This window comes from Tasmannia lanceolata, unplaced genomic scaffold (assembly GCF_043159265.1).
Source record: "Tasmannia lanceolata isolate RefF3 unplaced genomic scaffold, GAP_Taslan_0.1 ptg000003l, whole genome shotgun sequence".
In the NCBI taxonomy this organism is placed as follows: Eukaryota; Viridiplantae; Streptophyta; class Magnoliopsida; order Canellales; family Winteraceae; genus Tasmannia; species Tasmannia lanceolata.
The window spans coordinates 31,057,113-31,070,667 of NW_027518680.1; the positions used below are offsets into that span (position 1 = coordinate 31,057,113).

General features: G+C 39.8%; 2 non-coding genes across 2 annotated transcripts; both read left to right on the forward strand.

Annotated features, from left to right (window-relative positions):
• Positions 1 to 456: 456 nt before the first annotated feature.
• LOC143873182 (5S ribosomal RNA) lies at positions 457 to 575 on the forward strand. Its single transcript, XR_013247903.1, has one exon. It is a non-coding gene; the product is annotated as a 5S ribosomal RNA (ribosomal RNA).
• A 597-nt stretch (positions 576 to 1,172) lies between these two features.
• On the forward strand, positions 1,173 to 1,291 carry LOC143873833 (5S ribosomal RNA). Its single transcript, XR_013248530.1, has one exon. It is a non-coding gene; the product is annotated as a 5S ribosomal RNA (ribosomal RNA).
• The last annotated feature ends 12,264 nt before the right edge of the window (positions 1,292 to 13,555 follow it).

Here is a 13,555-nt window from a genome sequence, read left to right on the forward strand (position 1 = left end):
GAAGACGTCCGGTCTTTATTATGGCGGGGTGATAGTGTCGTTTGATTCGATAAACGGAATTCGTTCTGACATTTCATTTGCGGTCAAATTATAGCGGGGGTTTGTTTAGATTCAGTGACGTACAGGCTATAGCGGATGAGTGTACTAGTGGATGCGAGTCATGAATCCGGTCGGAAGGTGTTTACTGGCCGTGAGCTACCCTTGGTGCACAAATATCGTTCCGACGATAACTTTTGATCCGCCCGTCAGATCGTAGCGATTCTTATATTGATTCGGGGGTACTCGGGAAGATTCATCGCGCGATGACAGCCGTGGCGGTCATCCGGCTTCCCGACATGCTCGGATCGTCCATCCGGTGTCATCTAGCAGGATTTTTTTCGCACTTTCATTTAAACGGACTTCGTACGACAATGCGAGTGGAAACTCTTTATTACTTTAACAATGGAGAGGCATGCTGGGTGCGATCATACCAGTACAAATGCACTGGATCCCATCAGAACTCCGAAGTTAAGCGTGCTTGGGCGAGAGTAGTACTAGGATGGGTGACCTCCTGGGAAGTCCTCGTGTTGCACCCCTGTCACTTTTTTCGGCTATCTACCACTTTTTTCGAACAATCTTTCGGTTCGGGAATATCAAAGCGAACTGAAACGCACGTTTAGTGCGTCGCCTCCTAGGTTTCGGTTCGGATCTTTTTATTTTCTTCCGGATGGTGAATTCGAAGACGTCCGGTCTTTATTATGGCGGGGTGATAGTGTCGTTTGATTCGATAAACGGAATTCGTTCTGACATTTCATTTGCGGTCAAATTATAGCGGGGGTTTGTTCAGATTCAGTGACGTACAGGCTATAGCGGATGAGTGTACTAGTGGATGCGAGTCATGAATCCGGTCGGAAGGTGTTTACTGGCCGTGAGCTACCCTTGGTGCACAAATATCGTTCCGACGATAACTTTTGATCCGCCCGTCAGATCGTGGCGATTCTTATATTGATTCGGGGGTACTCGGGAAGATTAATCGCGCGTTGACGGCCCTGGCGGTCATCCCGCTTCCCGACATGCTCGGATCGTCCATCCGGTGTCATCTAGCAGGATTTTTTCGCACTTTCATTTAAACGGACTTCGTACGACAATGCGAGTGGAAACTCTTTATTACTTTGACAATGGAGAGGCATGCTGGGTGCGATCATACCAGCACAAATGCACTGGATCCTATCAGAACTCCGAAGTTAAGCGTGCTTGGGCGAGAGTAGTACTAGGATGGGTGACCTCCTGGGAAGTCCTCGTGTTGCACCCCTGTCACTTTTTTCGGCTATCTACCACTTTTTTCGAACAATCTTTCGGTTCTGGAACATCGATGCGAACTGAAACGCACGTTTAGTGCGACGCCTCCTACGTTTCGGTTGGGATCTTTTTATTTTCTGCCGGATAGTGAGTTCAAATACGTCCGGTCTTTATTATGGCGGGCTGATAGTGTCGTTTGATTCGATAAACGGAATTCGTTCTGACATTTCATTTGCGGTCAAATTATAGCGGGGGTTTGTTTAGATTCAGTGACGTACAGGCTATAGCGGATGAGTGTACTAGTGGATGCGAGTCATGAATCCGGTCGGAAGGTGTTTACTGGCCGTGAGCTACCCTTGGTGCACAAATATCGTTCCGACGATAACTTTTGATCCGCCCGTCAGATCGTAGCGATTCTTATATTGATTCGGGGGTACTCGGGAAGATTCATCGCGCGATGACAGCCTTGGCGGTCATCCGTCTTCCCGACATGCTCGGATCGTCCATCCGGTGTCATCTAGCAGGATTTTTTCGCACTTTCATTTAAACGGACTTCGTACGACAATGCGAGTGGAAACTCTTTATTACTTTGACAATGGAGAGGCATGCTGGGTGCGATCATACCAGCTGTGGGACCCGATCCCGCGAGAGGGGCGTGGCGCGAGAGCCGCCACGCACTATCTCTTGGTCTCTCGTACCCACGCGATTGGCGTGTGCCTTTTATTATTAATTTTAATTCATCTTTTATGTGAACTTGGGATCACTAAGGCAATCCGAATTCCACACAAAAGAGACTGACAGAGTCGCCACCTAGATGTGGGATCTAGGACCCATAATTAACCAGAAATCTAGACTCGCTACCTGGTTACAAGAATGGAAGGTATGGGGATTTATCCACCACATGCACCATTCCTGCCCGATAATCGGTCTTCAATTCCAAAAGTTAACTCTTTTAAATTCATTTTTAATGGCTCATTCAACTCTCTGTTAATGTGCTATCTATGTGACATGCATCCTATGATCTAATTTCAATGTGAATCCTAAATGTGTATCTTGATTTCTTAATTGGTTTGGATTCAATCTAAGTGAAAGTTCTCATAAAATTCTAATTTCATGGAAAATCCTAAGTGATTTGATTGTTTCAACAGTTTTAAAAGTGATTAGCCCGAGTCCTCAGATGATCTGGTATTCATCCAAAGAAGCCTACGTATCCCCGCCTCCACGAGAATCAAGGCAACGTAGTTCTCCGCGCCTATTCTAAGCTAGGATGCCTAAGACACCTAGACTTCTATCCTAGACTCGATCTAAAAGACCGAACCGGTTATTAAAGTTTCTTGTACGATTATTTAAATTTCAGTGAATTGTGGATTTTATGACACCCTATATGCCCTAACTAAATGCAGATTAGCCCTAAGCTAATGCAGGTGGTTCTTACAACCTATGTGTGACTAGGCTGTATTTCCTAAGGAAAACCAAGGGTGGACTAGCGTATCCTACTCTAGTCATCACTCGGCGATATGGATCGCCGACTGACCGGACGGAGGCGCTCCTATAACTCTAGGACAGACCCCTAACTCTAAAAACAAGCACACAACAAACAAACAATCAAACAACTTATCAAAAGAAAAAACCCTAACTCTAAAACTCTCTATCTAGGAGAAACTCCTAACTCTAGAGGAAGATCTTTTGAAAATAAGATTTTAAAGGTTTTTGAAGAAAGTTTAAGATATTATTTACAAAAAAGGTTTGGCTGGACTTGGGATATAAATCCCAAGCTGCACTACGTACCTCGGAAGAGGATCAAGCCAACGTAGTTCGAAAATCGAACTCGCCTAATACGCTTCTAAAAGAAACACTCAACACTTTAGATTTTTTTTAAGGTTTTTGATGTTTTCAAATGTTTTTTTGAGTTTTAAATTTCTAATGTTTTTTGGATTTTATAGCTTTTCCAATGCTCAGGACCTTAAAATATTTTTAATCTTAAAGGGAACACGCAAGTAATACCACAAACTAGGGCAAAGCCCTAAAGCAAAAGGGGAAACCCCGAATAAGCAACTAGCGTCTCAAAGAGACAAACCACAACAAGAAAGATAGCGTCCCAAGAAGAGAGAAAATGGTCCAAGATCCTAAGCAAGCAAAGCTCTAATAAGACTGAGTTAGCCTCTAATCAAAAGCGAAGTAATCAACAACTCTAAAGGAGAAACTCCGAACTAACAACACTAAAGAGGGGAACAAATGAGTCAGAGACTCTCTAATACTACAACTTAGAGGAGGAATGAGTCAAAGACTCCCAAATAACGCCAACAGAAGAACCAATGAGTCAAAGACTTCCTAGTAGTACAACAAAAGAACGAATGAGTCAAAGACTCTCTAAAAGAAATGGAAACATGAGTCAAAGACTCCAATAACACCAACTAAAGGATAGATGAGTCAAAGACTCTCTAAAAGAAAAGGAAACACGAATTTGCACATTTGGCAGAGGTAAAACACCCAGCCGGGCCGGACAGCTACCTAGCCCTAGGGTGCAACAAATGTGCAACCCAATACCCATAAGGGTAGGGGTATGAAGCCAAGCCGAGTAGGGCGTTCTTCCAAAACCAAACGGCGCACAAAGAGGACTAACGAGAGAATGAGACCGGGCGGGTCTCCCAAACACACACAAAGATGAAGGTGCTTTAGAGATTTTAAGATGATTTTCACTTAATTTTTATTTTTTAATGGATTTTACCAATTTTTAACCATATGAGTGATTTTACAAGTGAAGCTGTTGCAAACGAACTCGAAATGAGTTGAAACTTCTCCACCAACAAGATATGATGAGATGTAATTTACTGGAAGATTTTTACAGATTTTTACATTAAACTCATATTTAATATGGATTTAAAAATTAATTAACCAGATTGCAAAAATAACACATAAACTACTAGAAATAGATATCTAAATTCCATGAAATTTCTACAGTAGTAAGAGATAAGTGAAAATAGCATGCTGTGAGATTTCCATGAATTTAGAAAACTATTTACTATCAGTTTCGGATTTTTCAAATTTCAAACCAGATTATGAATTAACACTACAGCTCATATGAAACAAGATCCAAATCACTTGAAAATTTTACAGAAGCAAGCAGTATAGAATTTAAGACTACTGTAAAACTTTGGAGAATTTTATCTGTGATTTGACGTCAGTAACAATTCTCCCAAAATCTGATAATTTTCAAAAAATGCGTAAAATAATATACCAAACAAAATCCAAAAATTCTCACAAATTCATGGTAGAATGTATCATTATCATATTATTTTCTCACGAAATTTCATTATTTTTGGAATCTGTTTAGTATATCGTTTAGTTTTCTTTGTTAAAAATCATGCAAAAATCCGAAAATATACCAAATAATTCTAAAAAAAATTCCGAGAACGGTGTACCTACCTGTGATCGAAATCCTCGCCGAATCCGAGAGCCGAAAAACTCAAAAATTCCGCCTCCGTGCGATCGCTTCCGCTTTCTTTCTCTTTTTGCTTCTTTTTTTGTTTCTTTTTCTTCTTTTCTTGTTTCTTTTCTTCTTTTTTTTCTTTTCAACCCCTCATAGCAACTTTGTTAGAACACATGATAGAAGAGAAATGAGTTCTCCCTCCCTCTTACTCACCCTCATTGAACCATTTATAGCAAAGGAATGGGAGGGTGGTGGCCACCATTGTGGACTTATTCCATGGTAGGTGGCCACCATTGTGGACATATTCCATGGTAGGTGGCCACCATTGTGGACATTGAATTTTGACATGTGTGTGGCCCCATGCATGTTTTTTAAAGTTCTTTTGAGTAGGTAAAAGATAACCCAAATGGGTCCCATATGTGACCAAATTCCCAATTGTGCATAAAATCATATGCCCCACTCCAAAGTATGATCGGAACCGTTCATTTGATGGGCGACAATGTGATTTAATTTGTGCTCTGCTAATCAATCCTATGGGCTGATCCAAGCCATCCAATAGATCAAAATGTGAATGTGTTACCCCATTTTTAAATCACTCCTATTTGATGATCCGAACCGTCCATTTGATGGGCGACAATTGATGATCTTGACCGTTCAAATAGTGGGCTGCGATGTGATTTAATTTGTGCTCCACTAATCAATCCTATGGGCTGATCCAAACCATCCAATAGATCAAAATGTGAATATGTTACCCCATTTTTAAATCACTCCCATTTTATGATCCGAACCGTCCATTTGATGGGCGACAATTGATGATCTTGACCGTTCAAAATGGTGGGTCGCAATGTAAATTGGTTGTGCCCCCTTAAATCATTCCTCTATGACGATCCAGACCATCCAATTGATGGGTCCCCTACCTAAGTAGGTTGTGTCCTCCTAAATCATTTCAATGGGCTGATCCGAGTAACTCAACCTGATGATCGAAACAAAATTGGTTGTTAAAACGACTTCTCTGAGATCTTGACCGTTCTCTTGATGATCATCTTTAGGTGTTGGATCGAAGTAGGTTCAAAACTCATTTTTCACTAAAACAATGTGCGGGCCACCCTGTTTGATCCAAATCTAAACAAATGCTCAAGACGGGCCCATCAATCGGATCCAAATTCTCTCTTGTTCGGATTCTTGGGAATAATCTCTCTCAACACTTAACGGAAAAGTGCGAAACATGGCGGAAATGATTGAACGGGATTTCGCCCAAGCATAGCGAACTTGGGTCCGGTCAAAATGGGGTGTCTACAGATGCCCCTCTTTGGCAAAGCGTGTGTAACACACGAATGGCAAAGCTGAACAGACGACACATTTTGGCCGGCCCGAAAACAAAGTAAAACAAGTTTTTTTTTTTTTTTGTTTTTAAAATGGTGTTCATCAGGGTAAAACAACAAAATAGCACTACGAGACTGAAAGACTAGAAGCAAAAGGGAGATGACCTCTCACCGACCCTTAACTCGGCAATCACGACATCTCAATGAGATGGCCTCTCTCTAATACTCACAACTCAACTATTTAAATCAATACGCAAAGACTCTATTAAAGCAAACACAAACATACTCTGTTAAAATAAAGCTTTTAAGAAAACGAACCCAATGAAATTACCTCAAAGAAAGCAGACCACTATCGATGCAGACGTAAATCAACCCTTCAAAGAATATCAAATCAAATTACTCAAAGAGTATGTAACACTCATAGAGTCTCAAATCAAACACTCAGAGAGCTTCATAGAAATCTTTATACTCAAAGAGCCTCAACTACCCGAAGAGTCTGTAACACTCAAAGGGGCTTAACTACTCAAAGAGTCTCAAATTAACGCAAAACATTTATACTCAAAAAGTCTCAACTACCCGAAGAGTCTGTAACACTCAAAGGGCCTTAACTACTCAAAGAGTCTCAAATTAACGCAAAACATTTATACTAAAAAAAGGTCTCAACTACCCGAAGAGTCTATAATACTCAAAGGATCTCAACTACTCAAAGAGTCTTAAATCAACAAAGATCATTTATACTCAAAAAGTCTCAACTACTCGAAGAGTCTATAACACTCAAAGGATCTCAACTACTCAAAGAGTCTCAAATACATCACAAAAACATTTATACTCAAAGAGTCTCAACTAACACTCAAAGGATCTCAACTACTCAAAGAGTCTCAAATCAACAAAGATCATTTATACTCAAAAAGTCTCAACTACCCGAAGAGTCTGTAACACTCGAAGGGTCTCAACTACTCAAAGAGTCTCAAATCATGGCGAAACATTTATACTCAAAGAGTCTCAAATCAACACAAAAAAACATTTATGCTCAAAGAGTCTCAACTACCCGAAGAGTCTGTAACACTCAAAGGGTCTCAACTACTCAAAGAGTCTCAAATCAACACAAAAAACATTTATACTCAAAGAGTCTCAACTACCCGAAGAGTCTGCAACACTCGAAGGGTCTCAATTACTCAAAGAGTCTCAAATACATCAAAAACTATTTATACTCAAAGAGTCTCAACTACCCGAAGAGTCTGTAACACTCAAAGGGTCTCAACTACTCAAAGAGTCTCAAATACATCAAAAACTATTTATACTCAAAGAGTCTCAACTACCCGAAGAGTTTGTAACACTCAAAGGGTCCCAACTACTCAAAGAGTCTCAAACCAACACAAAACATTTATACTCAAGGAGTCTCAACTACCCGAAGAGTCTGTAACACTCAAAGGGTCTCAACTACTCAAAGAGTCTGAAATCAACAAAAACATTTATACTCAAAGAGTCTCAACTACCTGAAGAGTCTGTAACACTCGAAGGGTCTCAACTACTCAAAGAGTCTCAAATCAACACAAAACATTTATACTCAAAGAGTCTCAACTACCCGAAGAGTCTGTAACACTCGAAGGGTCTCAACTACTCAAAGAGTCTCAAATCAACACAAAACATTTATACTCAAAGAGTCTCAACTACCCGAAGAGTCTGTAACACTCGAAGGGTCTCAACTACTCAAAGAGTCTCAAATCAACACAAAACATTTATACTCAAAGAGTCTCAACTACCCGAAGAGTCTGTAACACTCAAAGGGTCTCAACTACTCAAAGAGTCTCAAATCAACACAAAACATTTATACTCAAAGAGTCTCAATTACCCGAAGAGTCTGTAACACTCAAAGGGTCTCAACTACTCAAAGAGTCTCAAAACAAATCAAAACATTTATACTCAGAGAGTCTCAACTACCCGAAGAGTCTGTAACACTCAAAGGGCCTTAACTACTCAAAGAGTCTCAAATCAACACAAAAATATTTATCGATCTTATATCGAGTTCATTGATAGCATAGCGATCTCCTGCCGAGAATAAATGGGAGTGCATGATCTTTGCTGAAAGCAAAACTCAAGTAGATTGATGAGATTTTTAGGTGCTGACTCTCTTTAACAGATGAAAAGCATTCTAATGAGGTTTGAAGGATGCAGGAGTAGATTATATACCCCGCTGGGAATTGAAGTTTATGAAACTTTGACTCCAAAAGAAACAACTTGATCAAGGGAATTCAACTCAAAGAGTATGTTCAAGCTTCTCTGGTTTCTATTTGCTAAGAATAGATATCCCAGTTATCATTGTGTAATATCTTTTATGACGCAAGTCATAAAAGATGCCCCTAGTATGATGTGCTTCCATGACAAGGTCTTAAGAAAGCAAAACCAAGGTAAGTAGGAAAAATTTGAGTTTGCATGGGTTCTTTCTTTGGTATAGTGGTAAAACCAACTTCACAAATGCTAGATCTAAGATTCTTCCTTTCATTGCTGAACATTACTTGAGGCTTGATGTCTCTGGTAGGTTTGGACCAAATGTTTCTTGCCCCTTCCTTGATTCTTAAACCAGGATCTACTCTAGATTTTTCTTTACATTTCGGAAGGTGTACATCCATTCTCTCCAGTGCCAAACACTTTGGATTCTAAAAGAAAACAATGAGAAACAAGGAACAGACTCCTAAGGACTCTTTCAAAAGAAGACTTACAATATTCAAGAGACTTGACTAAATTTTGATTCACCCTTAAATCAAATGTATCATTTTTTAAATGGTAAGGTCAGCCACTCTTAGAGTAGTCTCAAAAACCATGCCAAAAGGCTCTAGTTTCCTCCATCAGGACATCCGTCATGGTTATACCCCTTCGGATTGCTCGGTTTTAATGCCCCTAGTTTAAAAAGGTGTCAAAGTAAGCCTTGCTGACACTATTCGGATTCCAGGATCCTGCCCTATAGAGTTGCTTCTCGGTCTCCTTGATTTGTCTTTTCGGAAGAAGTCAAAATTAATGTCTTCCAAGTTTTCAGTCTAAAAGACCACTTATCTCAACTTTTGCTTTCCAAGCTTTCAGTCTAAAAGACTACTTATCTCAATTTTTGCTTGTACTCAAACTTGGGAATTCTACGTAACTGAGGAACTCCTTCTGCTTCTATTCAACTCAACTTTTCATGGGAAGTATTTGCCTCTGACTAGATTGTCTCTTCAAGTTTTCAATCCAGCATACCACTACCCTTACTTTCTGATAAGTCAATCATTTTGCTTGCTGACTTAGCAAGAAAAAACGACTTTCACCTTTCTCTAGGCCGCCCTTTCGGGTTTTCAACCTAGCGGGTCTTCAGACTCTCATTCTTTTCTTTCTGTTTTTCTTTTCATTCGCCTCGAACCTTTACTTGTTTCACCAGAAGGACTTTCTAGGTGGGCTTGGGTTCAAAAGGGTTGAATACCTAAGTTTCTAAGGATTTAGACCGAATCTGGTCTAGCCAGACTACCTACGTACCCCAAAAATGGAGGATCAGGTCCGCGTAGTTCGCTTAAGGATTTTTCAAAGAATGGTTTAGCATTTAGCTTCAAAATTTTGAAAAGGGATTTTATCCCAAGGTTTGACCGAACCTGAATTAATCAAGTTGCCTACGTACCCCTGAAGAAATGGGGATCAGGTCCGACGTAGTTCGGGTGCACAATGCCCCGGATTTATAATATGTTGGAAAAGAAACATTGGCTTTAAATTGTTGGCCCAAAGGGTTCTCAAAAGGATTTTAAAACGTTAGGATTTTGGCTATTAAGGCTCAAACGTCCAATGATGGCCTCCTGATGTATTTGATGTATAAGCTCTTGAATGCTGAGGTTCAACAATTTGAATGCATGTCAGGCAAAACTTCAACCACTATGCTCCATTCTCATCTCAAAGATCTTGGATTTATGCTCAAGATTCCACAACTCCTTGTCCGAAAATCTTCTCTCAGTATTTCATCAGCTCCACAGGATGTCTGATGCTTATCTCTTTAAAATTTTACTCTTCAACTGGATGTCTAAAGCAGATGAAGTCTTGCTTTGCTCAACGACAGGGCATTCCCCTGGTTTATCCTTATAGGATCAAGCAAGACTACCTCAAACCCCTCTAAACAGGTTTATCAATTCTTTGCGTTCCTCGGGAGATAAAGTTTTGCCACTCCATCTTTCTCGAGTTTCGAATTTCGATACCACTATCAATGGCTTCGATTTCTTGTTCAAGTGGCTATGCTCGACGCTCTTCCTCTCGTTTGACCATCTTTCAGATCTCGAGGGGAATTTCGTCTGCATTCTCATCCGAGAAGGGGGTCTTGTAGTTGTTTTAAACATTTAATCCAAGAGTGAATCATAAAAATTTGAAGATACAGACTCAAATGCTTTATTGAATTGAAATACTTTGAAGTACATAGATGACTTTGAACGCGCCTCAGTAGGCTCTACATTGAATTTAATCAAAAAGCTAAACACCGACTTTGAACGAGAAAGACTGATTGACATGACACATTTTCTTTTCTTTTTTTAACATCAACATAACTGAACTTTTTCCAACTTCGAGAGAAGAAAGTTGATGTACACTCAATGAAAGACAAATCTAAAGACACAGGACACTTCTTCAAAGGTAGTGAACCGGCACTGAAAGTTTATAGGTGATACACCTTTCTTCATGATAATGATAATTACAAAGTTCGATCCTGAAGTAGGAATCCCAGAAAAGGCAACTCCACAAGGTCTAGTTTAAATGGGGCAACAAAAGGCTTATGCTGACAATGTGGGTAAAGCAATAGACTGATGTATCGAATGAATTCAGAAATGGTCAGTCTTTTGGAAGAAGGGCTTTTTGTTGAACACAGACTTTTGACTTAGAAGCAATCACACTATCTCAATAGTCATGGGATAAAAATTCTAAACAAATAGAGAAAAGAGTAATCTTGACATACATCAACGGGTATGTTAATTTGGAAAGAATCCTCAATCTATTCCTTAAGATGTTCTTTGGGTATAACCGTTCTTCTTTTGTGAATGAAAGAGTCAGGAACGATAAACATCCTTAATCAAAATAAGTTTCGATCTCAACAACGATCATGCACTCAAAGAATACAGGTGAGATCAAACTTTTTCATCAATGATTTCGATATGATCCAAGGGTAAAAGATATATGATAGGTAAACATTGATCAATGAAAAATCAATGGCTCAGATAATAGACCATGGCCATAAGAATGACAAAAGTAGAGTCAAGGGCCAGATCTAAAATCTGAATGATGGATATCAACAACTATAGATTAATATGATTAGATCAAGATGAGATGAGATAGCATAAGATTGCTTTCAACGGATGGATCATGAATGACTAATCCTATGAGATCTTTGGAAATGAATGGGATTTACATCCTAACCCCAAAGGAAAAGTTGTTTTTTTTAATCTTCGCACATTTTATCAGTGTTACCTGAAGGCATCAATCCTAACCATAATCTAACGGAGTGGAGAGAGGATCTCGACTCATGACTTTGTTTGTGTACCTATGACCGATCGTAGCCATTGAAAGATGGACTACGGCCTAATCTAGACACAAATGGGTAGGATATCCTAAACTAGGCTCACACACGTGATGCACATGTGTTCGTATACTACATGCATGTGTGGGTTAATCTAGGGGTAAGGCCAAGAGTTCCCTTAGCGCGAATCCATGTTCGATATACTGTACCAGTGTCCGGCGTATCAGTACGTGAACAAGAGATCCGTTTACGTACCATAAAGGTACTAGGCTAAGGGTGGAATGCTTCTCTAGCACAGAGGCACCAGGTGATGAAATCCCAGTCAACCATGCTAGATAACACTCCGGGTTCCTAAAATAGGACGTGTGTGCATGTGAGATGCAGGGGTTTAGATGAAAGTGATGTAAGTGTGTGCAATAAGTTTGCGCAATCTACGATGCCTTCAGGTTTTGTTAGATTAAGTTTGAGTAAATGTGATGAGAAAATAAAGCATACAAACTAATCTAACAAGCATAAAAGAGATAGAGTTTTCATGAGCCAGTTGAAATAGATTCAAATGAGTAATCCTTTGGAATTGTAATGAAGTTAGGTTATCCCCAGCAGAGTCGCCAGTCTGTGGGACCCGATCCCGCGAGAGGGGCGTGGCGCGAGAGCCGCCACGCACTATCTCTTGGTCTCTCGTACCCACGCGATTGGCGTGTGCCTTTTATTATTAATTTTAATTCATCTTTTATGTGAACTTGGGATCACTAAGGCAATCCGAATTCCACACAAAAGAGACTGACAGAGTCGCCACCTAGATGTGGGATCTAGGACCCATAATTAACCAGAAATCTAGACTCGCTACCTGGTTACAAGAATGGAAGGTATGGGGATTTATCCACCACATGCACCATTCCTGCCCGATAATCGGTCTTCAATTCCAAAAGTTAACTCTTTTAAATTCATTTTTAATGGCTCATTCAACTCTCTGTTAATGTGCTATCTATGTGACATGCATCCTATGATCTAATTTCAATGTGAATCCTAAATGTGTATCTTGATTTCTTAATTGGTTTGGATTCAATCTAAGTGAAAGTTCTCATAAAATTCTAATTTCATGGAAAATCCTAAGTGATTTGATTGTTTCAACAGTTTTAAAAGTGATTAGCCCGAGTCCTCAGATGATCTGGTATTCATCCAAAGAAGCCTACGTATCCCCGCCTCCACGAGAATCAAGGCAACGTAGTTCTCCGCGCCTATTCTAAGCTAGGATGCCTAAGACACCTAGACTTCTATCCTAGACTCGATCTAAAAGACCGAACCGGTTATTAAAGTTTCTTGTACGATTATTTAAATTTCAGTGAATTGTGGATTTTATGACACCCTATATGCCCTAACTAAATGCAGATTAGCCCTAAGCTAATGCAGGTGGTTCTTACAACCTATGTGTGACTAGGCTGTATTTCCTAAGGAAAACCAAGGGTGGACTAGCGTATCCTACTCTAGTCATCACTCGGCGATATGGATCGCCGACTGACCGGACGGAGGCGCTCCTATAACTCTAGGACAGACCCCTAACTCTAAAAACAAGCACACAACAAACAAACAATCAAACAACCTATCAAAAGAAAAAACCCTAACTCTAAAACTCTCTATCTAGGAGAAACTCCTAACTCTAGAGGAAGATCTTTTGAAAATAAGATTTTAAAGGTTTTTGAAGAAAGTTTAAGATATTATTTACAAAAAAGGTTTGGCTGGACTTGGGATATAAATCCCAAGCTGCACTACGTACCTCGGAAGAGGATCAAGCCAACGTAGTTCGAAAATCGAACTCGCCTAATACGCTTCTAAAAGAAACACTCAACACTTTAGATTTTTTTTAAGGTTTTTGATGTTTTCAAATGTTTTTTTGAGTTTTAAATTTCTAATGTTTTTTGGATTTTATAGCTTTTCCAATGCTCAGGACCTTAAAATATTTTTAATCTTAAAGGGAACACGCAAGTAATACCACAAACTAGGGCAAAGCCCTAA